This window comes from Eleutherodactylus coqui, chromosome 11 (assembly GCF_035609145.1).
Source record: "Eleutherodactylus coqui strain aEleCoq1 chromosome 11, aEleCoq1.hap1, whole genome shotgun sequence".
Taxonomy (NCBI): Eukaryota; Metazoa; Chordata; class Amphibia; order Anura; family Eleutherodactylidae; genus Eleutherodactylus; species Eleutherodactylus coqui.
The window spans coordinates 88,356,326-88,383,784 of NC_089847.1; the positions used below are offsets into that span (position 1 = coordinate 88,356,326).

At 50.5% G+C, this 27,459-nt stretch overlaps 1 protein-coding gene across 1 annotated transcript in view; it reads right to left on the reverse strand.

Annotated features, from left to right (window-relative positions):
• LOC136582155 (4-galactosyl-N-acetylglucosaminide 3-alpha-L-fucosyltransferase FUT6-like) overlaps positions 1–26,761 on the reverse strand; it is a 40,851-nt gene extending 14,090 nt beyond the window's left edge. Inside the window, exon 1 of the mRNA XM_066582980.1 lies at positions 26,727–26,761. The gene's annotated coding sequence lies outside the window, so the exon portion shown is untranslated. The remainder of the gene's footprint in view (positions 1–26,726) is intronic.
• Positions 26,762–27,459: the final 698 nt, after the last annotated feature.

Genomic DNA, 27,459 nt, shown 5'->3' on the forward strand with positions numbered 1-27,459 from the left:
CCCTGCATGGACTGATGAGGGAAAAGACAACCACGGGAAACTGTGTTGAATGCCCAAAGTAAGGGACTAGATATAATAGTTCACCACAGAGCTTAAAAAGTCTGTGAGTAAACCCGTTAGGTCCCGGACTCTTCCCCACCTTCAGCTCCTGTATAACCAGAGCTAGTTCTGTAGGAAAGAAATCCTGATCTAGAGTATCTGTTGCAGTAGTAGGGATATTTCCCGAGGCATTGACCTCCAAATAATGATTAATATCACTTTGTGATGGAGCTGCTGAGGAATATTGTTGCTAATGACTATTCTAAGGCCGGCAGTCCACGGGCGATGCAGTATCTCAATTGTTTCCTATAGAAACGTGCTAGAAAAGATAAAACCTAATCTATCTTTGGTGCGTGCTTTCCATAGACTCCTATGGGAGCTGGAAAACACATACCATGCACCTTGGATCGTGTGAACGGGCTAATTCAAATAGCTGGAATTCAATTATCCAGACAACATAATGAAAGATGGGCTGTTGTACGGGCGTTCAGCAAAACAGAGAGTAGGATTAATCGTGACGGGAAGGACAGTCTCCTCGCGGTTCAGCAGTAAAAGCAGAATTAAGTTATTTTCCTAAATCTTCAGGTGAGAGAAGAACAAGGGCATCCAGTATTTTGTGTAGAAGACCTGGTGGGTTGCAACTTTTCTTGAAGGCAGAAGAATGGGAACTGTAACCGGAGTGGGCTAATCTGGAAGTGCAATCATAGGCAACTTGAAAAATCAAGACATTTAAAGGAGATCTCCAAGAGTCTTAAAGATTGCTGACTAGCTGCCATGTTTAGCTTTAAGCTGAAGGGGAAAATCCCAAAAATAAGGGATTCTCCCTCTCCCATAGAGCGGTGAGGAGGGGTCCCAGGGCCCAAATCAGGGAGTATAGTAAGTGTAGTGCCCTACGATGAGGAGGAACCCCTGCCCCGAGTCACTTTTAGGTTGGCCTCTTTATCTTTGAAGAAATGAATACAATAAATAATATCTCCGAGATAACATAAATCAGATGATTTTGGTCCCAGTGATCTATGTATCTTGTCTATTTCAATAGGGTCTTCAGAGGACCTTCACAGTCATTCACAGAAGTACTTTTGGGCCCGTTTTTCTAATTGCGCATTCTGAATTTCCTCGCTTAGGTCACGTATACAAATGTTATTGCACCTATAAAGGTTCTCTATGTCATGTAAGTGGGTAAGAATGTCAGAAATCTGATGAAAATGTGCCTGAAGCCCCTTCAGTTCAACATCAAGCTGATCAAATATCTGTTCCTGTGCACTTTCAGCTTCCGCCAAACGGTGACCCACATGATGTACTTCTTTCTACAAAGACTCCAAATGGGCTGTCTATTTCTAGTCTGGTTGGGAGAGCTTTAACATGGGCTCAACACTCCTAATCATCATCATCCACTGGGACAGATAGAGCAATAGTTTCTCTCTGTCTGGGTGAGCAGGGTATTGTGTTGCTGGTGGTGGAAGGTGACCACTGTAGGGCAGGTGTAGGTGCCATAGATGGTAAAGGGGAGAATTTCAGGTTTCCACTTTCCTCATCCACAGGAGGAGAATAGGTGTTGCTTCCAACAGTTGCTAATGGGCCATCAGGGCTGTGTAGTGAGGAGGAGAGAGAGTCTGGTCCCTCTAGGATGCACTCACTGGAATCTGCAGGAGAGCATGGTGAAGACACCAGCACCATCTTGGGAGGCAGCGCTGGATCTAGCTACAGCACACGAACGCCAAAGAAGCAAATAATGTAGCCCATATCTCCCTTTGCCGCAGAGGCGGCAGAAGCAAGAACCGTCCTTCTGCCTTCCATTTCCAGATTAGATGAAGAGATTTACCTTATTAGGGTTTTAACACCGGGGTGTTCAGGAGTTCAACGGACTCACTTCCTATACTGCCATAGGCAAGCCATGCCCACTAATTATCGTGTTTTTTTAGCTATTTTGTTTTTACAGAAACCCTATTAAACTGATTCCACTGCTAACCATGACCATCAAAGAGGTTAAAAGCAGGGATCAAGTTGATAACCACTAACCTGCTTTTCAGCTCATGCCAAACATAATACAGTGATACCTTGGGTTTAAGAGTGCCTCAGCTTGCAAGCTTTTTGAATTGAGAGCATGCTCTCTCCAGAATTTTTGCTCTGATTTAAGAGCAAAAATTTGGGTTACAAGCCTTGCTCTCAATGGGGCCGCCACTGCTGCTCAGGCACGTCTAGCTGCCGCTTGTTCTCCCTGCACTGCTCTGAAATTTTTCTTCAGGCAGAGATTTAAAATCCCAGCCTGCTGAAAGGGCTGTGTCTGATTGGCTGAGTGCTCAGCCAGTCACAGGCAGCGCTCTGCCATCCATTGCCTTCAATAATGTCACAGGCATAGCTCAATACATGATGCATATTGACCCCTTAATGGCCAGGCTGTTTTGTACCTCAAGGACCAGACACCTTTTAGGGATTTTACCCATGTGGTGGTTTTACTTTTTTTTTCTTTTCCTCCAGCTACCAAAATTATTTTTGCTCGAGAGCTCATTTCAAGTAACGAACCCCATTGAGGTCAATGGGGGACTTGAGCATTTTTGTATGGGACGGATGCTCCGCATAGGTGCGGACTTGTGAAACACCAGAAAACATCAGAAAGTTATGGAAATACCACAGAAACGGATAGGGAAGGGCAGGGGCAGCATGCATGGCTGCATCTGAGGCTCCCAGGTCCCACTATTAGGCCAAAATGGGGGCAAGAGCCTGGCGGTCACCCCCCTAACTATTTACTTGAGACAGACCCTCATTAGCAAGGCCCACGTGTTTGCACATCTTAGCTAAGCACCACTCTACCTGCAACCAGGGACAATCACTGCCTGCGGGTGACACCGCTGCCTCTTCTTCTGGGTTACATGCTGGCATTGCTATCCAACCGCCCCGCATGACCGAGCGTCCACAGCGCACCCAAAATTTTCCCTGCGCAGCGTTCAGCTGGCCCATTGCCACATACTCGCTTCATAGCCACACCACCCTTATGTGTATTTATAGGTTAGTACTGGTTGTGGAGGAACCGGAGGCACACACTGCAGAGGGTTGGCAGGGCTAGGCAGCGACTCTCTTTGAAAGTGTGGGCAATAGCCCACAATGCTGTTGAGAATTGATGATAAATTGATGTATGTTCATCATTCCAATCCCGTGCCACCTCCGTCACAAAATTGTCAGGAGCCGCAAACGTGGGCATAAAGGGGACTCAGGTGCCAGTACTTCTACACATCTCCACAATGCAGCAATACTCTGTGTAGGAAGCACGTGAGCGGGCCCAGGGTCAGGTTCGGTCCTAGCCTCCACCTTGTATGACCCAAGGTGCAGCGAGTTACATAGCAATGGGAAATCCATGTGTCCCCACACAATTCATTCCGTGGAGGTGTCAGATAGCTCAACACCGCAATGGGAAGTCTTTGAGTTCCTTGAGCTCACCTATGCTGTTGGTGCACAAAGATAGCATTACACAGAAAGAAATCAGAGTGCCCAAACATGGCAGAGTTTCACCCCACCAAGGACTTCGGCCTCGGTCCACATTTCTGCCCTAGTCAGTTAGTGTATTTGTGCCAGACAGATAAAACACCACGATGGGAAGTCTTTGTGTACCCACAGCATAGGCGGGGCCAAGGAACTCAAACATGGTATTACAGATGAGGAAATCAGAGTGTCCAAACATGACAGGGTTTCACCCTGCCAAGGGCCTCGGCCCACATTTCCACCATAGTCAGGCAGTGTATTTGTGCTAGACAGGTAAAACACCGCAATAGGAAGTCTTTGTGCACCCACAGCATAGGCAAGCCCATGAAACTCAAAGACGGTATTACACATAAAGAAATCAGAGCGCCCAAACCAGGCAGTTTCACCCCGCCATGGATCTCGGCCTCGGCTCACACCCTCAATAATCGTGGGCCCCAATCGGGCTCGGATGCTAGTGCAGCTGTGAACGTCTCATTAATGCAGTAATGCTTCTTTTGTTTGGCCCAAACCCCTGTCTCAGATAACTGTGGTAACACCAGAGAAAATACATGTTGCCCACTGCTGATCCCCATACCCCAAGCAGGAGGAGGAGGTGGCATAATAAGGCCGAGAAATCATGACAGAGGTAGGACCCGCAATACTCTGTGTGGGAAGTACGTGATCGGGCCCTAGTCAACTCAATCCCAGCCTCCACCTTGTCACCCAAGGTGCCATGAGTTAAAAAGCTATGGGAAATCCATGTGTCCCCACACACTTCATTCTGTGTATGTGTCAGGCAGCTGAACACCGCAATGGGAAACCTTTGTGCACCCACAGTAAAAGCGGACCCCAGTAACATTTCTGTAGCAAGAGTATAGGCGGACCCCAATAACATTTATGTTGCAAGTGCATAGGCGGACACCAATAACATGTATGTAGCAAGAGTATAGGCGGACCCCAATAACATTTATGTAGCAAGAGTATAGGCGAACACCTGTAACATTTCTGTAGCAAGCGTATAGGCGGACCCCTGTAACATTTCTGTAGCAAGAGTATAGGTGGACCCCAGTAACATTTCTGTAGCAAGAGTATAGGCGGACCCCAGTAGCATTTCTGTACTAATCGTATAGGAGGACCCCTGTTACATTTCTGTAGCAAGAGTGTATGCGAACCCCTGAAACATTGAGGTACCAAGAGTATAGGAGAACACCTAAAAAAAAAATGTGGTTACCAAAAGTGTAGGCGAAGGCCGGAAAAATTAGGTAGATAACAGTATAGGCAAGGGCTGAAAAATTGGTGTACCAAGCGTACATGTGTACCCCTGAAAAATTGCTCAACCGAGAGGGCAGGTGAAACCCATAAACATTTTTTAACGATACAGCTCCCTGTTGCTTAATTTGTAACATAGCCTGGAGGCAGCTCTGTGAAAAACATTGGTTTCGGTTAAAGTATAAATACTTTTGAAACTTAAAAAAATTGTAAAAAACTTTTAAACAGAGCCTTTTGGGGCGCAGAAAATTTGGCAGTTCAACGTGATGACATGCTGTTTTAGGAGGAGGAGTATATCCGAGAGTGATTGACAAAGCTAATTCCCCCTTTTTTGGTGATAGAGGATGCATTTTTCACCTGTTGCATCGGAAAAAAACATTAGGTTCCGCTGCTTTCCGCCGGTTGAGAAGAGAAGTTTGGGGAAATCCAGCGTTTGTTCATCTTTATGAGTGTAAGCATGTCGGCACTGGTAGTTGACAGGCGGGTACGCTTATCCGTGATGGTTCCCCCAGCTGCACTAAACACCCTCTCTGACAAGACGCTAGCGGCAGGGCAGCACCTTCAGGGCGTACAGTGCAAGTTCGTGCTATGTGTCTAGCTTTGACACCCAATAGTTGTATAAAGCAGATGCATCACGGAGGACGATGGTACGATTGGCTACGTACTCCCTCACCGTCTTTTTACAGTGCTCCCTCCGACTCAGCCTTGACTGGGGAGTGGTGACACAGTCTTGCTGGGGAGCCATAAAGCTTGTAAAGGCCTTGGAGAGTGTTCCCCTGCCTGTGCTGGACATGCTGCCTGATCCCCATGCCTCTCCTGCTACTTGGCCCTCGGAACTGCGTCTTCTGCCACTAGCGCTGTCAGATGGGAACTTTAGCATCACTTTTTCCACTAGGGCCCTGTGGTATTGCATCACTCTCGTACCCCTTTCCTCTTCGGATATGAGAGTGGAAAGGTTCTCCTTATACCGTGGGTCTAGAAGCGTGTACACCCAGTAATCCGTGTTGACCAGAATGCGTCTAATGCGAGGGTCACGGGAAAAGCAGCCTAACATGAAGTCAGCCATGTGTGCCAGAGTCCCAGTACGCAACACATCGCTGTCCTCACGAGGAAGATGACTTTCGGGATCCTCCTCCTCTTCAGCCCATACAGATGAGAGGCAAGCAGCATGGGTACCATCTGCATTATGGACAGCTGTCTCTTCCCCCTCCCCCTCCTCCTCCTCCAAAACGCGCTGAGATATATACATGAGGGGTCTGGCTATCAAGCGACATACTGTCATCCCCCATCTCCTGTTCCAACCGCAAAGCATCGGCCCTTATGCTTAGCAGCGAACTTCTCAGCAGGCAAAGCAGCAGGATGGTAACGCTAATGATGGCCGCATCGCAGCTCACTATCTGGGTAGACTCCTCAAAGTTTCCGAGGACCTGGCAGATATCTGCAATCCATGCCCTCTCCTCAATAAAGAATTGCGGAGGCTGACTACCACTCCGTCGCCCATGTTGCAGCTGGTATTCCACTATTGCTCTACTATGCTTGTACAGCCTGGCCAGCATGTGCAGCGTAGAATTCCAGCGTGTGGGCACGTCGCAGTTTCAATGTCAGCTGAAACTGACATTGCAGGGTCCTCAGGATGGCAGCGTCCGTGGTGGACTTGCGGAAATTTGCACAGACGCGGCGCACCTTGCCGAGCAGGTCAGACAAGTGGGAATAGTTTTTCAGAAACTGCTGAACCACCAGATTGAAGATGTTTGCAAGGCATGGCACGTGTGTAAGGCTGCCAAGCTGCAGAGCCGTGACCAGGTTACGGCCGTTGTCACACACGACCATGCCTGGTTGGAGGCTCAGCGGCAAAAGCCAGAGGTCGGTCTGCTCAGTCAGACCCTGCAACAGCTCGGGGGCCGTGTTGCTCTTGTCACCTAGGCTTATTAGTGACTGGGAACACTCTCAATCCTTTACCCGCTCACTTATCTACTAAATAACCAATACTTACAACTTCTTGTTTCTGCCAATTGTGGGGTAGGCCACAGCTTTTATTTATTAACGAATATCAAAAAACTTTATTGAAAAACTTTATTGAAAAAACCGTCCATGCTGTCCGTATGCTAAAACTTTAAAGTCCGTAAACAGTCCACTGAGGACGTTTGTAAGCCCCGTTCCTTCGGCTTGCAAACCCTCCTCTACTTCCTCACAGCATGGACAAAAAATCCGGGCCAAAACAGCTGTGACAACTTCCAACGATAGTCCTTCATAACCGTCCCACCTCTCCCCTATCCCTCCAGGGCGGGTGGGCGGGTGTCTCTTCTCCAGTCTTCTCCCGTCTCTTCTTGTCTCACGACTGAGCTCCTTCCGCTCCCCCCCACCCTTTCTCTTCCTGTCTAAACTCCACCCCCCTTTTGCTCGCTCTACTTAACCCCTGCTGTACCTGTTCCCAGTCATGTGCCGCATCCTTAGTTAGCTCGCGGCATTCAAGACTGGGAACACTCTCAATCCTTTACCCGCTCACTTATCTACTAAATAACCAATACTTACAACTTCTTGTTTCTGCCAATTGTGGGGTAGGCCACAGCTTTTATTTATTAACGAATATCAAAAAACTTTATTGAAAAACTTTATTGAAAAAACCGTCCATGCTGTCCGTATGCTAAAACTTTAAAGTCCGTAAACAGTCCACTGAGGATGTTTGTAAGCCCCGTTCCTTCGGCTTGCAAACCCTCCTCTACTTCCTCACAGCATGGACAAAAAATCCGGGCCACACGGGATGTGCCGCGTTACTACGGCTCATTCCGTCCCCACCCCACCAACCCGAGCTAAAGCTTTCTCAACCCCATCCTGCAAGCCGGATAGGAACGTATCCAACCCTACATCATTGAGGTGAACACCGTCCCTCCTCAATGCCCCCTTTTCCTTCTCTTCCAGCTCCCAATGGCGCACCGCCACCCCTCCGATAGAGTGAACAAACTGCGACATCCGCATGTTGATCAGCCTCCTGGCTCTATCCACCGCTTCCCGGCTCCTCGCTCCATTCCAGAGCCTCCTCGCGACAATGTCCGACCACACAATGATGCATTCGTTAAAACATTCCCGAAAACGCAGTAAGTCCTGCTTCATGATGACCAACAGGTCTCGTGTCTTTGCTTTCCCGAGATCATTCCCCCCGGCGTGAACCACCAACACCACTTTCCGGGGGGTACTTCTGGCTATGTCCACCACCAGCTTCCACATGTCGGGCCATCTTAGCCCCCGGACTCCGTGCCAGGTTACGGATGTTCCGGGTAGGCCTAGCTCCGATCCCAACGGGCGTACTGCTGCCCTCCTTTGTGCCCAGTGAATATAGGAATGCCCGACTATGTGTACCTTCCACGGTTCTGCTGCTGCAAATAAAAAACAAGAAAAACAAAACAAGGGCAACCAACTTGAAAGACACTGCCTCACATTTAAAGAAAAACGAGGGGCCTTTTGCCCTAACTTAAATCTCGCACCGCCAGATCGGGTCGCACATAAGCCTTATATGCCTGGGACTTCCATCTCCCAAGCCGTTTTACCCCGTCTTCGTTCATTCCACCCGCATCTGCCGACGTGGCCGCACCGATTCTGAAGGAGTGGGTTCCGAATTCCTTCGGATCGAGGCCCACAGACCTCAAAGCCGATTTTTAACCCCGCCGTTACCTGAAACCTGGTGAGGGGGAGGCCGGATGCGTGAACCAAAAACTGCTCCCCCGCCGGCCTTGTTGCCATGTAACTGGCTACCGTATCTACTGGGCACCAAACGGCGCCTAGCCGCGAGATCGGCACCCACTCACCTCTACCGAAAACGTCGGTTTTTGATTTTTTAATCCTGACCCGTAGCCCGTCGTCTACCGGTACCACATCGTCAAACATAAGACCTCCCGGCATAAACTTGCTCTTCGGAACTAACTCGCCGATCCTGAGCGCCGCAAAAAATGCCAGCAAGAACGCCGTCCTAAACAGTAAAACCTCGTACCCGTTGCAACACGTGACCTCCAAAGTGTCCAATAACTTGCACAACAACTGGTAAGTAATCGGGCGGCGGGCATCAGAGCCGGCCTTTTCTTTCTTCCACCCGCGCACTATCTGGCGAAAAACGAACTCTTTTGTCACGTCTCTGAACCCGTGCAACTTTAGCAAAAAAGCGACGCCCGCAAGATGCTTTTTCGCCGCATCCACCGACGCCCGTCCCGCCCGTAGGGACGCTAACATATCCAGGGTAGCTGACCGGGCCCTCTCGCCCCCAGCTACCCTGCCATCCGTACAACACAACCATTTTTTCCACACCGCATTATAGTTTTTCCAGGTTCCCACTGCCACGGATGACTCGACAAGCTTCAGCAGCTCTGTTCTGCCAGATCCCACAAGAAAAGCGGGCAGCGTACTCCCAACGCATCCGCCTGAGGGTGCCGCTCTCTGAACCGCTCCATCTGCGAACGAGAGAGCGCGTCAGCTGCCACATTTTTATATCCCGGCACATGCTTTGACCGTAAATATATATTACGCTGTAAACATCTCAAGACCACATGTCTCACGAGTGCCAACACCGGTGGGGAAGATGAAGACTGCCGATTAATAATGTGCACCACCGCAGCATTATCAGACCAAAAACACACTTTGTGATCTTGTAACTCCTCACCCCATAGTTCCACAGCCACCACCAACGGGAAAAACTCCAATAAAGTAATGTTTTGATTCCACCGCTTAGTTATCCAGGATACTGGCCATGGTTCCCTGCACCAGTGGTTCCGGAAAATAACCCCAAATCCGGTAGACCCTGCAGCGTCCGCGGACAGGCTAAGACCTGTACCCGACCACTCTTCCTTAGGGCACACCACCTGCCCATTGAACGCTTCCAAGAAGATTTTCCATGTGTGTAAATCCCCTCGAATCCCGGGCGTGACTCTAATAAAATGATGCGGCTCCTTTACACCCACCGTCGCTAGCGACAGCCTCCGTGAAAAAACGCGACCCATGGGTATCACTTTGCACGCAAAGTTCAATAAGCCCAAGAGGACCTGTATTTGGCGCAGCGTAACTTTTTTACACCATACGACATCGTTAACCGTCTGCCGGAGGCGGGCAATTTTTTCAATCGGTAATCTAAAAACCATTTCCTCGGTGTCGATCTCGATTCCTAGGAAAGTTAACCTTGTCACCGGGCCCATGGTCTTTTCCTCAGACAATGGGACCCCCGCCTCCTGCATCAATGACCGAAATGTGCGTAACAAAAACTCGCAGGTGCCCGATGGCTCCGTACCGATAAACAGAAAATCGTCAAGGTAGTGCGTCACCGATGTGATGCCCGTTTCGAACCTGAGCATCCATTCCAGGAATGAACTGAAAAGCTCGAAGTAATAGCACGAAATCGAGCAGCCCATCGGCAGACACATATCATAAAAGAACTGGTTATCTACCTTGCAACCCAACAAGTGGAAACACTCAGGGTGAATTGGAAGTAGCCGAAAAGCCGACTCAATGTCGGCTTTCGCTAACTGTGCCCGCTTACCTGCTGCTCTGACCAAAGCGACCGCCTGGTCAAATGACGCATAAACCACCGATGCTTGTTCTTTTGTGATGCCATCATTTACCGACTCCCCTTTTGGGAAGGATAGATGATGGATCAATCGGAACTTGCCCGCCTCTTTCTTAGGGACTAGCCCCAACGGTGAGACCCGCAAGTTCGCGAACGGTGGTTCGTCAAAGGGGCCCGCCATGCGGCCCGCCGACACCTCTTTGTTGACCTTTTCTCTTACCAATACTATATTATCCAGGGCCGACTTTAAATTTGAGCACAAGGTGGAAGCAGGTTGAAATGAAAAGGGGATTAAAAAACCGTCGGTAAAACCTTGTCTAAGGATTCTTGCTTCCTCCCTCCTGTGGTATCTGTCGAGCCACTGGAAGAGGTACTTGCTTTTCACCGGGGTTCGGTGCTCCACTGGCACCGCCCCCGGCGACTGGCTGTCTCTGTTTTCTGAAGCAGCGCACCGCGGAGTGTTGTCCTCCGCAGACCGAACATTCGTGCCTAAACTTGCACGTCGCGAAAAACCGACAGTGGCCCTCATTATAGAGCCAGCATGACCCGTTTTGCCGCGGAGAGGCCGCAGGGGGCTGTTGCCCGCCCCCCGCGGCCCCCCCTTGAAAGGTAGGTTTCTGCGGGCGTTGGGCTAAAATGAGTTGCAACCATACATCGGTCGCTTTTGTCGCCCAACTCACGGCCGTACCCGACACGCGCCGACGAAAGTCCTCGTCATAGCGCCACCACGCGGTGCCTCCGTGCAACTTATATGCACTGAAAATGGTGTTAAGATATACCAACATCTCGGGACCTTTCTTAGGGTACTGTTGGCATGTAACGTACGCCAAAATCGTAAACGCTTGAACCCAATTACAGAAAGTCTTAGCGACCTTCGATTTTTTATCCACACGATCCGACACCCTCTCTTTATCCACCGTCACATGGTCCGGAGACAACAGAGACCATATATCCACATAAACACCTTTCCGGATCTTATCGAGTAGATCATCCGACACACCGACCCCCAAGGGGGCAACCCCGCAGAACAACGAGTCTGCGTATCTCAACCCTTCCATCGGGTCCACTTCACCTCCGGCTGTTAAGCCACCCTCCTGCCCCACGGGTGGGCCCGCGCCCCCCGGGGATCCACAGGACACCGATAAAACCTCTTTTTTATCCATTTTATTCAAAACCGATTTTAATACTAACACCAAATCGTTTTTCTCCGCCACCTTGGCGGGATCCATTACATTTTTCCAAGCATTTAAACAGTCTGACTCACCGGCACGACCGTCCTCCGGCATCGCCAAGGGCGAGGTCCCTGCCGTCCTTCTCCCAGGGCTCCTGCCTCTGCTGCTCGATGGCTGCCGCGAACTCACATGCGGAGCGTCGTTTGTCGCATATCCTCCCGCTATCATAAGGTGGCCCCGCTCTGGCCGTCCTGGGGGTGTATCCCGCCTCCTGTGGCGTATGTTGTGCCTGCTTGTTGAAGGTGTTGGCGGAGGTTCCGCATGGCGGTAAGTATCCTGGTGGTGCCGTACACCTGGACTCCTGGATCCGTCGCCCAGAGGCTCTCCGCTCGGCCTCCTTATGCTCTCGCTTGCTTGCGCTCCTACTCTCGCAAGCTCACTCTCGCGCCTTTGCTGATACCTTGCCCTCCTAGCTCTCTCGCGTTGTCTACGCTTGGCACCCAAACCTTGCCTGTTGCCGCTTGCGCGACTGGCGTAGCCCTGTGAGGAATCCCCCCCACCTGACGATGTTGCCACCACGAAACGTGGGTTGACATAACAAAGTCTCTGTGAGCTAGGGGCCGCTATCGCTTGCTGCTGTGGAAGGTGATATCTGTGAGCCGCGCGAGCGCTATGCTCACGGGTCTGGGTGCTGACTACGTACCCGGTGCCAGCGGGCGGGATGTAAGTTACATACCGGCTATGTCGATGCTCATGGATAGGGTGACCCGCATAAGACCCGGCCGATGGACCCTCCGGGACAAGGGAAACAAATGGGATCCCCGCTTCTCCTATAATCTCCCCACTTTCCCTAACTCCCTGAGCGCTCCCTGCCCTGGTGGCTGCACTGCCGGTAGAGCTGGTGGCCGGGCTGTATCCCCTATCCCTCCCCCCCCCAGGGTTATACCTCCCGGGTAATGGGTTTAAGTGCCTGGCCGCCTGGCCCTCTGAGGACGCTCCTCCCCCCCTCCTCCCCGGTACCTGGCGCTGCTGCCTTGCTCTGCCGCCATCTTGCCTGCCTTCCCGCCATGCGTCTGCACGTGGCACGTGCCTCCTTGGCTGCTCCATGCTGCCGGTGTCTCCTGCTGCCGTGCGCCCGACTGCGCGCTGGCTCCTGGACCCGGAGCCCCTGCTTGATGCTGCCGGTGCCCCTCTGCTGTTTTGCGGACTGCCGCCCGGCTGTTCCCGCTGCTCCTCCGCGGTCGCTCCAACCGCCGCGCGATTCGAATTTCGCGCCTCCGCCCTCGTGGCGCGTCCCGCGCCCTGCAACATCTCTCCGCTGCGGCCGCTCCTGCGGCCGACCCTCTTGGCGGCGGGGCTCGGACTGAGCCTCGCAGGGGGGTTCCGTCTTCTCCTCGGGCGGCCTCGCCCGGCATCCCCCAGCTGTTCCGCTCCCTCGGCAGCCGCCGGTAAAGCTGCTGCCGGCCCGACTGGCCTTCCGGACTCCGACCCCGATCTGCAGCTTGCGATGATCTCCTCTAGCCATTCCGCGCCGTCCGTCTGGATCGCCTCCCGAATCTGGGCTCGCAGCTCCTCCATCCTCCGATCTTGGGACTTCTGGATCGCCGGACGCGGTTGCCTTCTTTTCTTCCACGCCGCTTGCAGGTATTTCTTCGCCGCTTCTCCTCTTCTGCTGGATACTCCTTCCCTTTGCCGCACCTCTTCTCCTCTCTCTGGAAACACTTTTCGCCCTTTGCAATCTTCTTTCTGCTGCTGTCTCTTCTCCAGTCTTCTCCCGTCTCTTCTTGTCTCACGACTGAGCTCCTTCCGCTCCCCCCCACCCTTTCTCTTCCTGTCTAAACTCCACCCCCCTTTTGCTCGCTCTACTTAACCCCTGCTGTACCTGTTCCCAGTCATGTGCCGCATCCTTAGTTAGCTCGCGGCATTCAATTCAGCATGGCTTCCTGACTCTTGCCCACCGCTGTGCTGCCGTGCCGCGCGCTACCGACTACTGGCGACGTGCTCACACTTCTTAATTGAGAGGTAGACGTGGCGGAGGAGGAGGAGGGGAGGGTTTGGAGGAGGTGGCATTAAATGCTGCAGATACCAGCACCGAGGTAGGACCCGCTATTCTGGGTGTGGGTAGGACATGAGTGGTCCCAGCCTCTGACTCGGTCCCAGCCCCCACCAAGTTCACCCAATGTGCCATCAGGGAGATATAGTGGACCTGCCCACCAGTACTTGTCCACGTATTCATGGTTAAGTGGACCTTCCCAGTAACTGCGTTAGTGAGCGCACGATTTATGTTGTGGAAGACGTGCTGGTGTAGGGCAGGAACGGCACACTAGGAAAAATAGTGGCGACTGGGGACCAAGTAGCGCGGGACCGCCACCGCCATCATGTTTTTGAAAGCCTCCGTTTCCACAAGCCTGTACGGCAGCATCTCCAGGCTGATTAATTTGTCAATGTGCACATTTAAAGCTTGTGCATGCGGCTGGGTGGTGGTGTATTTCTGCTTTTGTTCAAATGCTTGTGTTAGCGACAGCTGAACGCTGCGCTGAGAGACATTGCTGGATGGAGTGCAGGACAGTGGAAATGAGGCTGTGGGTGCAGGTCGGGAGGCGCTCGTGCCTGCGTCCTGGAAGGGGGATTGGATCTGTGTGCCAGGTTGTGCTTTCGCTCAAAGGCTTGCGCTAGCGACAGCTGGATGCTGCGCTAAGAGACATTGCTAGATGGGACCGAGGACAGCGGAGGTGAGGGTGTTAGTGCAGGCCGGGAGGCGTCCGTGCCTGTGTCCTGAGAGGGGGGTTGGATCTGAGTGGCAGGTTGTGGCACAGGGGGAGAGGCAGTGGTGCGACCTGGAGGCAGTAAACGGCCTTCATCCCACCTTGTGGGGTGCTTGGCCATCATATGCCTGCGCATGCTGGTGGTGGTGAGGCTGGTACTGGTGGCTCCCTGGCTGATCTTGGTGCAACACAGGTTGCACACCACTGTTCGTCAGTCATCCGCGATCTCACTAAAAACATCCACACCTTTGAACACCTAGCCCACTGCACGGAGGCTTGCTGCGAGGAGGTGCTTTAGGACAGTGGTCCCCAACCTTTTTGGCACCAGGGACAGGCTTCAAGCAAGAACATTATTACAAGGCCCGGCAGGGTTGGGCAGGACATGGGCGGGGCTTTGGTTATATGGGGCAGGGTTATGAAGGGGGTTGGAGTTTAGTGCATACTTATTCAATTATGACATTTAGAATGTCCTGGCAGTACACACATAGGGCAGTATAATAAATCCCCACCGCCCGGCAGCACACACATAGGGCAGTATATAATCTATTTCCCCCCCAGCACACACATAGGGCAGCATATAATTTATCTCCCCCCCAGTAAGACAGCCCTTCTCAGTAATAAGTAACCCTCCCCAGTAATAAGCAGCCCCTTCCCCTGTAATTAGTAGCCCCCAACCCCAGTAATAAGCAGCCCCCCCAGTAATAGGCAGCCCCCCCGTAATAACCAGCCCACCCCCCAGTAATAACCAGTCCCCCCAGTAATAAGCAGCCCCCCAGTAGTAAGCAGCAGCCCCCCAGTAGTAAGCAGCAGCCCCCCCAGTAGTAAGCACCGCCCCCCCAGTAACAGGCAGCCCCCCCCAGTAGTAAGCAGCCCCCCCCCAGTAAAACAGCCCCCCCCAGTAGTAAGCAGCCCCCCCCCCAGTAACAGGCAGCCCCCCCCCCTTAGTAATAGGCAGTCCCCCCCAGTAATAACCAGCCCCCCCAGTAGTAAGCAGCCCCCCCCAGTAATAAGCAGCCTCCCCCAGTAGTAAGCAGCCCCCCCTGTAGTAAGCAGCCCCCCCCCAGTAACAGGCAGCCCCCCCCCCAGTAATAAGCAGCCCCCCACCCCCAATAGTAAGCAGCCACCCGCCAGTAAGAGGCAGCCCACCCAGTAAGAGGTAGCCCCCCCAGTAGTAAGCAGCCACCCCCAGTAGTAAGCAGCCCCCCCAGTAGTAAGCAGCCCCCCCCCTCAGTAACAGGCAGCCCCCCCAGTAGTAAGCAGCCCCCCCCAGTAACAGGCAGCCCCCACCCCTCAGTAATAGGCAGTCCCCCCAGTAATAACCAGCCCCCCCAGTAGTAACCAGCCCCCCCAGTAGTAAGCTGCCCCCCCAGAAATAAACAGCCCCCCAACCCATATACTTACCTCCTCCCTGCTGTCAGCGTCGCTCTCTCTCTGCTTGCCCTGACGTCAGTGTGTAGCCCGGCACGCTTCCTCCCAGAGTCCTCTCCTGCGGCACTAATGAGCAGGGGACTCGGGGAGGAGGATCCTGGCTGCACACAGACCTCAGTGTGCGCCGGGATCAGCGCGATTACCAGCGGGGAGCTGCGGCGCCCCCGCTGGTAATTGCTTCAGTGGTGAGCGGCGTCGGCACGCCGCGGGCCACATAGCACAAGGCAGCAGGCCGGATTCGGCCCGCGGGCCTTGTGTTTAGAAGAATGGTTCCGGCGGTGCCGCGGACCGGCGCTAACCACCTGACGGCCCGGCCTCAGTCCGTGGACCGGTGGTTGGGGACCCCTGCTTTAGTAAACAGTTGAGGGATTCTTCGCTCTGGCCCTGCCTCTACCCCTGGCCACTCCACTGCCTCTTCCAACCTGCCCTGCTGCTGCACTTGCCTCCCCTTCTGAAGCCCTGTCCTCAGTAGGCTTAGCAAACCAGGTGGGGTCAGTCATCTCATCGTGCAGCATCTCTTCCTCCGAATCCTCTGTGCGCTCCTCCCTCAGACTTACTGCCCTTACTACTACCTCACTGACAGACAACTGTGTCTCATCATCCTCATCCACAAAAAGCTCTTGAGACAGTTGCCGGAAGTCCCCAGCCTCATCACCCGGACTCCGGGAACTTTCCAAAGGTTGGGTATCGGTCATGACAAACTCTTCAGGTGAGAGAGGAACCGTTTTTTCCCCACTCAGTGGGTAGTCAATACATTGCTGGACACGTTTTCTGCCATCCATGACAGGACCTGCTCACACTGCTCTGTTTGTAAAAAAAGGCCTACCACATGGACCCGCAGATTGTGATATGAAGCAGGGGAGGCCAGAAACTTGTCTCTCTCCCAATCCCTCAGCAGCCGGCTGTGATTTACCACGCTCAGGAACTTGGCCTATGCCCACACCCTCACTTGGACGCCCGCGTCCACGTCCTCAACCCTTACCCCTACTCCTCATCATGGCGGATTAAGAATAGAGCAGGGCCCAAAAAAATTACCCCACTGTACAGCGCTGATAACGGTGGCTAATTCACCGCACACAGAGACTTGTAGATAGCGGAGGCTCTATGCTGTGACTTGAAAAAAATAACCTGCTGTCTTGCGCTGATACCTAGGGGTAATTTACCGCTCACAGAGACTTGTAGATAAGAGAGGCTGTATGGAGTGGGAGAAGACTCTAAAGCCAGTGGATAGTGCTGGTAACTGTGGCTATCTCAACCCCACCAAGGAAAGGGTATTGTGAGGCGCTCTGCACAGTGGCAGAGCTGAAATACTTTGCAGTGGCCTAGAAAATCTTAGAGTACTGTTTCACGGTGAGAGCTCATTGTAAGGCACTGTAGGCCGAGAACGCTATAACTGCAAGGCTGGGAACAGGCCTAAATGCGTAATACAAAAGTTGGTGCACTACTGCTCACAGTCAGCTACAACTATAATGCACACGGTGAGATGTAGCCCTAAGAAGGACCGTTGGGGTTTTTGCACAGAGGATCAGGAGTCCTGTAAACCTTTCCCTATATAGGCAGCTCTGTCCCTAAACTCTGTGCAATGCACTGCAGACTGAGAATGCTATAGCTGGAATGTCCTGCACAGCCTGAGATGCTTAAAAAATTGGTGCACTACTGCTCCCAGCCAGCCACAACAATAATGCACACGACGAGGAGTAGCCCTAAGAAGGACCGTTGGGTTTCTTTAAGACAGGATCCTATGCTAACACTATCCCTGTATAAGCAGCAGCACTTTCCCTAACCTCTGCCAGCATGCGTCTGTGGCGAGCCGCAGTTGGGACCAGTTTAAGTACTCGGCGGTCTCCTGATCGGCCCAGCCACTCACTGCTGTTGGCAGGCAGAGGGCAGGCACGTCACAGCAGGAAGTGGTAATGCCTTCCCCGCATGTTTATTGGCTAGAAAATGGCGCTAAACATGCGGGGAAGGAAATGCAATTGACGTGAGTACCGCGTGGTGTTCGTCTCGAGTAATGAGCATCTCGAGTACCCTAATACTTGAACGAGCATCAAGCTCGGACGAGTACGCTCGCTCATGTCTAGCAAACACTGATTCAGGTTCTTCTTGTTTAGGAGCTGCTTTAAGGAATAATGAATATCTCCACCTATTTAGGGAATTCTATAATATAATAACGACATAGTTATCAGCTTCTTCCATCATTCTGTGATTAATTACTCTAGATACATGCTTATTTAAAAAGTTTCACTAATGTAAAAACAATTGCGCAATTCTCTTCTAATATTAAATTATAATTAAGTGTATCATGAGAAACGAAAGAATGAATTATGTGGCTTAATGTGTAGAGGTGTTACATAATGGACAGAAACAAGTGCAACAATAGATTATCGCTTATTATCAGCAAATATGTAACAGCAAAAATACAGAAATACTTTGTAGCAAATAACTTTAGACTCTGATGCTTAGAATATGATTATTAGAATTATAAGTCACCAAACATTTATTTAAGAAGTCCAAGTCAGAAAAATGTACAACTAGAGCTACAATAATATGTACTTCACTACTAAATGAGGCCAGAAATTATACGATTATTATTACCATATAATTAATTTAATGAAAATTTGCAGATAAAAATACATTATTCCTTCACTTAAAAATATTGATTGTTGTATTCCAGGCTCCCATTTATAAGTGATAATATTATAATAAGATTAGAAATGAGTGAGCACCAAAATGCTCGGGTGCTCGTTGCTCGAGTCGAGCTTTCCGTGATGCTTGAGAGTTCGTTTAGAGTAACGAACCCCATTGAAGTCAATGGGCGACTCGAGCATTTTTGTATATGACCGATGCTCGCTAAGGTTTTCATTTGTGCAAATCTGCAAAACCTACGAAAGTGATGGAAACGACACAGAAATGGATAGGACAGGTGAGGGGCAACATGGATATAAAACAAATAGTAAATTGTCCCACCTTGCTTCATGTGCTGCAGCTCTGCTCCTGTCGGCAGGTATACTCACACGCCTTCACATTGCCATCTGGCTGCTTTGGCTTTAGTTAAACACATAAATTCCATATACAGGAGTCCGGCTTTTGTGAGATAGTTCCTGCTTTATTCAAATAAACTTGTGCTCATAACAGACAGAGTACGCGTTTCGGTTCACATAGAACCTTGCTCTGAGTGACATAGCAATGGGGAATCCATGTGTCCACACACTACTCATTCTGTTTGGGTGTCGGATACCTCATTGACAACGCAAGGGGTAACCCATCTGCACTCTGCACCCTACCCAAGTCTGTCAGTGTTTTGGGGACAGACAGGTACAACTCCGCTATGGCAAGTCTGTGTGCACCCGCAGCATGGGTGGCTAGCAGGAACAGACAGACAGTACAGAAAGAAATCTCATTGCAGTGCCCCGGATAGCTGAGGTTACGTGAGAGGAAATACATGTTGGCTGCGCCCCACACGCCATGCCCTAGTCAGTCTGGGTTTTCTTTTGGGCCAGATAAGTAGAACACCGTGATTGGAAGACTTATTGCACCCATAGTATACACAGAACCCTGTAATATTCCTGTAGCAAAGGTATAAGCTGACCCCAGTAACAGTTATGTTTCAGAAGTCTAGGGAGACCCCAGTAACATTTCTGTAGTAACAGTATAAAAAGACCCCAGTAACATTTCATTAGCAGAAGTATAGGCAGACCCCAGTAACATTTCTGTTGTAACAGTATAGACAGAGCCGAGTAACATTTCTGCAGTAACAGTATAGGCAGACCCCCAGTAACGTTACTGTAGCAGCAGTATAAGCAGACCCCTGAAATATTAATGTAGCAGCAGTATATGCAGACCCCTGTAACATTTCAGTAGCAGCAGTACAGGGAGAGCCCAGTATTTGTAACATTTCAGTAGTAACAGTATAGACAGACCCCAGTAACATTTCAGTAGTAACAGTATAGACAGACCCCAGTAACATTTCTGTTGTAACAGTATAGACAGAGCCGAGTAACATTTCTGTAGTAACAGTATAGGCAGACCCCAGTATCGTTTCTGTAGCAGCAGTATAGGCAGACCCCTGTAACGTTTCTGTAGCAGCAGTATAAGCAGACCTTTGAAACATTAATGTAGCAGCAGTACATGCAGACCCCTGTAACATTTTAATAGCAGCAGTACAGGCAAAGCCCAGTATTTGTAACATTTCAGTTGTAACAGTATAGACAGACCCCAGTAACATTTCTGTTGTAACAGTATAGACAGAGCCGCGTAGCATTTCTGTAGTAACAGTATAGGCAGACCCCAGTAACGTTTCTGTAGCAGCAGTATAGGCAGACCCCTGTAACATTTCTGTAGCAGCAGTATAAGCAGACCCCTGAAACATTTATGTAGCAGAAGCATAGGCAGACCCCTGTAACATTTTTGTAGCAGCAGTATAGGCAGACCCAGTACCATTTCTGTAGCAGCAGTATAAGCAGATTCCTGAAACATTTATGTAGCAGAAGCATAGGCAGACCCCAGTAACATTTCTGTTGTAACAGTATAGACAGAGCCAAGTAACATTTCTGTAGCAGCAGTATAAGCAGACCCCTGAAACATTAATGTAGCAGCAGTATATGCAGACCCCTGTAACATTTCAGTAGCAGCAGTACAGGCAGAGCCCAGTATTTGTAACATTTCAGTTGTAACAGCATAGACAGACCCCAGTAACATTTTTTGTTGTAACAGTATAGACAGAGCTGAGTAACATTTCTGTAGTAACAGTATAGGCAGACCCCAGTAACGTTTCTGTAGCAGCAGTATAGGCAGACCCCTGTAACATTTCTGTAGCAGCATTATAAGCAGACCCCTGTAACATTTCTGTAGCAGCATTATAAGCAGACCCCTGAAACATTTATGTAGCAGAAGCATAGGCAGACCCCTGTAACATTTTTGTAGCAGCAGTATAGGCAGACCCCAGTACCATTTCTGTAGAAGTAAAGGCAGACCCCAGTAACATGTCTGTCGCCGCAGTATAAGCAGACCCCTGTAACATTTCTGTAGCAGAGGCATAGGCAGACCCCTGTACCATTTTTGTAAAAGAAGTATACGCAGACCCCCTGTAATATTTACGTGGCAGAAGTATAGGCAGACCCCAGTAACATTCTTGTAGCAGGAGTATAGGCAGAATCCTGTGACATCTAAGTGGCAGCAGTATAGGCAGACCCCTGTAATATTTATGTGGCAGAAGTATAGGCAGACCCCAGTAACACTTATGTAGCAGCAGTATAGGCAGACCCCAGTATCATTTCTGTAGCAGCAGTATAGGCAGACCCCTGTAACATTTATGTGGCAGAAGTATAGGCAGACCCCAGTAACAGCTATGTAGCAGCAGTATAGGCAGACCCCAGTATCAGTTCTGTAGCAGCAGTATAGGCAGACCCCACCACCATTTCTGTTTTTTAGGTATAGCAGACCCCAGTAACATTTTTGTAGCAGAAGTATACGCAGACCCCTGTATCATTTCAGTAGTAACACTATAGACAGATCCCAGTAAGATTTCTGTAGCAGAAGTATAGGCAGACCCCTGTAACATTCAAGTGGCACCAGTAGAGGCAGATCCCTGTAACATGTAAGTGGCAGCAGTATGGGCAGACCCCTGTAACTTTCTCGTAGCAGAAGTATAGGCAGGCAGGCAGACCCTAGTAAAATTTCTATAGTAATAGTATAGGCCAACCTCTGAAACACTGGGATACCATGAGCGTAGGCGAAGGCCGGAAAAATTAGTGTACCAAGAGTACAAGTGTACCTCTGAAAAATTTATCAACCGGGAAGGCAGGTGAAACCCATAAACATTTTTTTAAAGATACAGCTCACTGTTGCTTAATTTGTAACAGAGCCTGGAGGCAGCCCTGTTGAAAAAATTGGCTCATGTAACAGTCTCAATACTTTTGAAACTTAAAAAAATTGTAAAAGTATTGGTTGATGTAGATGAGCCTTTCGGGCCGCAGAAAAATTGTCCGCTCAGCGCGATGACATGTTGTTTCTGGGGAGGAGTAGCAGGAGGAGGACTAATGTCAGAGACAGATTGACAAAGATAAATGCCCCATTTTCATGGTGATACAGAAGAGTGCTTTTATCTGCGGTTGCAGCGAAAAGATTCTTTAGGTTCCGCTGCTCTCCGCTGGTGGAGAAGAGAAGCCTGGGGAAATCCAGGCTTTGTTCATCTTTATGAGTGTAAGCATGTCGGCACTGGCAGTTGACAGGTGGGTACGCTTGTCCGTGATGATTCCCCCAGCTGCACTAAGCACCCTCTCTGACAAGACGCTAGCGGCAGGGCAAGCCAGCACCTCCAGGGAATACAGCGCAAGTACGTGCCACATGTCCAGCTTTGACACCCAATAAATGTATGGAGCTGAGGCATCACGGAGGACGGTGATATGGTCGGCTACGTACTCCCTCACCATCTTTTTATAGTGCTCCCTCCGACTCAGCCTTTATTGGGAATGGTGACGCAGTCTTGCTGGGGAGCCATAAAGCTGGCAAAGGCCTAGGAGAGTGTTCTCCTGCCTGCGCTGAACATGCTGCCTGATCTCCGTGCCTCCCCTGCTACTTGGCCCTCGGAACTGCACCTTCTGCCGCTAGTGCTGTCAGATGGGAAGTTTACCATCAGTTTGTCCACCAGGGCCCTGTGGTATTGCATCACTCTCGAACCCCTTTCCTCTTCGGGAATGAGAGTGGAAAGGTTCTCCTTATACCGGGGGTCGAGAACGGTGTACACCCAGTAATCCGTAGTGGCCAGAATGCGTCTAACGCGAGGGTCACGAGAAAGGCAGCCTAACATGAAGTCAGCCATGTGTGCCAGGGTGCCAGTATGCAAGACATAGCTGTCCTCACTAGGAAGATCACTTTCAGGATCCTCCTTCTCCTCCTCATCCTCCTCCTCCTCCTCGTCCACAGGCCATACATGCTGAACAGATGGGAGGCAAGCAGCATGGTACCCTCTGCAGTGGGCCCAGCTGTCTCTTCCCCCTGCTCATCCTCCTCCTCCTCTTCCAAAACGCGCTGACATATAGACATGAGGGTGCTCTGACTATCAAGCGACATACTCTCTTCCCCCGTCTCCTGTTCCGACCGCAAAGCGTCAGCCTTTATGCTTTTCAGCGAACTTCTCAGCAGGCATAGCAGAGGAATGGTGATGCTAATGATTGCAGCATCGCTGCTCACCATCAGGGTGGACTCCTCAAAGTTTCCGAGGACCTGGCAGATGTCTACCATCCAGGCCCAGTCCTCGGTAAAGAATTGGGGAGGCTGACTCCCACTACGCCGCCTATGTTGGATTTGGTATTCCACTATTGCTCTATGGTGCTCATAAAGCCTGGCCAACATGTGGAGCGTAGAATTCCACCGTGTGGGCACGTCGCACAGCAGCCGGTGCTCTGGCAGATTAAACCGATGTTGCAGGTGTTGCAGGGTCCGCAGGGTGGCAGCGTCCGTGGTGGACTTGCGCAAATGTGCGCAGACGCGGTGCACTTTGCCGAGCATGTCTGACAAGTGCGGGTAGTTTTTCAAAAACCGCTGAACCACCAGATTGAAGATGTTGGCCAGGCATGGCACCTGTGTGAGGCTGCCGAGCTGCAGAGCCGCCACCAGGTTACGGCCATTGTCACACACGACCATGCCTAATTGGAGGCTCAGCGGCGAAAGCCTGATGTCGGTCTGCTCAGTCAGACCCTGCAACAGCTCGAGGGCCGTGTGCCTCTTGTCACCTAGGCTGAGTAGTTTCAGCACAGCCTGCAGACGCTTGCCCACTGCTGTGCTGCTGTGCCACACCGACTGCTGGCTACGTGCTGCTCACATTTCTTAATTGAGAGGTAGAGGTTGCGTAGGAGGAGGAGGGGGGGGGGTAGAGAAGGTGGTATAGACCACCGCAGATACCAGAACCGAGGAAGGACCCGCAATTCTGGGTGTGGGTAGGACGTGTGCAGTCCCAGGCTCTGACTCGGTCCCAGCCTCCCAATGTGCCGTCAGGGAGATATAGTGGCCCTGCCCGCCAGTACTTGTCCACGTATCCGTGGTTAAGTGGCCCTTCCCGGTAACCACGTGGGTGAGGGCCCGATTGATGTTGCGGGAGACATGCTGGTGTAGGGCTGGGACGGCACACCGGGAAAAAATAGAATCAACTTGGGACCGAGTAGCATGGGACCGCCGCCGCCATAATGTTTTTGAAAGCCTCCGTTTCCACAAGCCTGTACAGCAGCATCTATAGGCTGATCAATTTCGAAATGTGCACGTTTAAAGCTTGAGCGTGCAGGTGCGTGGCGGCGTATTTGCGCTTTTGCTCCAAGGCTTGCGCTAGCGATAGCTGGATGCTGCGCTAAGAGACATTGCTAGATGGGACCGAGGACAGCGGAGGTGAGGGTGTTAGTGCAGGCCGGGAGGCGTCCGTGCCTGTGTCCTGAGAGGGGGGTTGGATCTGAGTGGCAGGTTGTGGCACAGGGGGAGAGGCAGTGGTGCGACCTGGAGGCGGTGAACGGCCTTTGTCCCACCTCATGGGGTGCTTGGCCATCATATGCCTGCGCATGCTGGTGAGGCTGGTACTGGTGACTCCCCGGCTGATCTTGGCGCGACACAGGTTGCACACCACTGTTCGTCGGTTGTCCGCGTTCTCACTGAAAAACATCCACACCTTTGAAGACCTAGGCCTCTGCAGGGTGGCTTGGCACGAGGGGGTGCTTTGGGAAACAGTTGGGGGAGTCTTCGCTCTGGCCCTGTCTCTACCCCTGGCCACCCCACTGCCTCTTCCAACCTGTCCTGCTGCTGCACTTGCCTCCCCCTCTGAAGACCTCTCCTCAGTTGGCTTAGCGAACCAGGTGGGGTCAGTCACCTCATCGTCCAGCGGCTCTTCCTCCGAATCCTCTGTGCGCTCCTCCCTCGGACTTACTGCCCTTACTACTACCTCACAGATAAACAACTGTGTCTCATCATCATTGACCTCCTCACTCACTGAAAGTTCTTGAGACAGTTGCCGGAAGTCCCCACCCTCATCACCTGGACCCCGGGAACTTTCCAAAGGTTGGGCATCGGTCACGACAAACTCCTCAGGTGGGAGAGGAACCATTTTTTCCCAATCAAGGCAGGGGCCCGAGAACAGTTCCTGGGAGTCTGTCTGCTCATCAGAATGTGTCATTTTCATAGAGTGAGGAGGCTGGGAGGAAGGAGGTGCAGCAGCGAGAGGATTCAGAGTTGCAGCAGTGGACGGCGTAAAAGAATGGGTGGTCGATACATTGCTGGATGCATTTTGTGCCATCCACGACAGGACCTGCTCACACTGCTCATTTTGTAATAAAGGTCTACCATGTGGACCCAAAAATTGTGATGTGAAGCTGGAGACCCCAGAAACGTGCCTCTCTCCTAATCCCGCAGCAGCCAGCTGCGATTCACCTGGACCAGGAATCGGCCTGTGCCCACACCCTCACTTGGACCTCTGCGTCCTCGCCCGCGTCCACGGCCACGTCCTCTAGGCCTACCCCTACCCATGGATGGTGGACACAGAGCGGTCTGAATAATTATGCAATTATTGGCCTGCAGTTGGAGGCTGACAGCAGTTATGTAACGCACACTGCAGTCCCAAAAAAATAATACGCAAGGCTGCAAAAAGACCTAGCTGAGTAATAGTGAGGCAACTCCCAGCAGCCATGCAGTAAAATGCACACAGTCACAGCTAGCCCTAAGAAGGAACTATTTTGGGGTACTTGTTGACAGGACTCTATACTACCACTGTCCCTGCCTCATCAGAACTGCCCCTATACTCTGTATAATTGACTGCAGACTGAGAACGCAATAGTCTGCACAGCCCAAGATGAAAAAAAAAATTGTGCAAAACTGCTCCCAGCAGCCACAACAGTAATGCACACGGTCAGATGTGGCCCTATGAAGGAGTTTTTTTGGGGTACTTGTTGAAAGGATTCTACACTAGCACTGTCCCTGCCTCACCAGTACTGCCCCTATACTCTGTATAATTGACTGCAGACTGAGAACGCTATAGCTGTAATAGCCTGCACAGCCCGAGATGAAAAAAAAAATTTGGGGTGCAAAACTGCTCCCAGCAGCCACAACAGTAATGCACACGGTCAAATGTGGCCCTAAGAAGGACCGTTGGGGTTCTTGAAGACGCTAACACTCTCCCTATAGCACCAGCAGCACCCTCCCTAATCTCTGCCAGCGTGTGTCTTAGGCGATCCTTTAAATACTCGGCGGTCACTTGATCTCACCAGCCACTCACTGCAGGGGTGGGATAGGGCTGGAACGTCACAGGAGGAAGTTGTAATGCCTTCCCTGCATGTCTATTGGCCAGAAAATGGCGCAAAACATGCTGGGAAGGAAATGGAATTGACTCGAACATCGCGTGGTGCTCGTCTCGAGTAACGAGCATCTCGAGTACCCTAATACTCAAGCGAGCATCAAGCTCGGACGAGTACGTTCGCTCATCTCTAAATAAGATGCATTTTGAATCCGCACAAGAATAAAATAATTGATATCCAATATAGTACTCTATTTAATCCACCAGCATCATACGGTAATTCACCCAATCATATGTAAAATCAAGACTATTATTGGTGTTTACATACTATAAATATAAGAACAAATGTAATTAGAATATTAACACTGAACATCAGCGGTTCCCCATATATACTATGTAGAAAACATCCCCGCAAATAGAAATTCTAGTCTTATTATGTTATAATCTGTATTATAGTTCATTTACCATTCTAGATATCAAACATCTTAATATCGTCTCACATACAATGATTAATCTATCCAATAAAATCCCGTCTCAAGACATCCAAGAATGGTTCTGCAGCAGCATATACGGGTGCCGAACAGATGAAATAGATCTTTTTATTCCTCCATAGACAAACACAGCAACGTTTCGATCCCACCATGTGATCAGTCTCAAGACAAATGTAAAGTGATAAAACCAGCTAAATATGAGAGTCCCAGAGAATCTAGTCATTTAGGTTAATTCAGAAATTAGGTTTATCTATAATAAACGATGGGATTGTAATAGAGCTGGGAGCAACGTACCTGTGTGCCTGACTCTGGAGCGTTGTGAGTGATGGCATAACCGAGAACAAACTAGTTCAACAAGTAGGGGAGGAAATTAAGATACAAGCAATAAAATCCTGGCAAAGTGCCTAAGTAAGCTGGTTTGTTAATTTTATACATTTCTGGAACCACCATAGCAAAGGCCTATTTTTAAATAAGTATCAAACATCCCAGCGAATTGAAAGCATATTCTTAGACCAGCTTCACACAGGCGTATTTGTGTGCGTAATAGGAAAAGAATAGAACCCATTGATTTCAATGGGCTCTTTCCCATTTGTGTATTTTGCGCGTGCATTTAGGTCCTGCAAAAACAAAAAATCGAATCTGTTCTATTTTTCTGCGTATTTGCGCACCAAAGGTCTCCATAGAAATCAATGGGGTTGCGCAAATATGCGCACAATACACAAGAAGATGTATGAAATAGTGCAGAATTCTGATGGAAAAGTAACACGGCTTGAACTAATTAGCCCATTTCAATTTTTGCGTTTGCTTGGCGCACATGAATGAACATGCCTCCCAAGGGCAAAAAATACAGTAAAATACGCAGATGAGTGCGCAAAACAGCATTGTTTATTCTGTAGAAACGCAGCACTCAGGTGTGTGCAAATGGGCTAGTTCTCCAGTGAAGCCAGCCTTAGTTCATGTATCTATGTTATATACCTCAAGGCAAAGGCAAAATGGTAAAGTCAGCTAAAATTGGCGATTCCAGAGG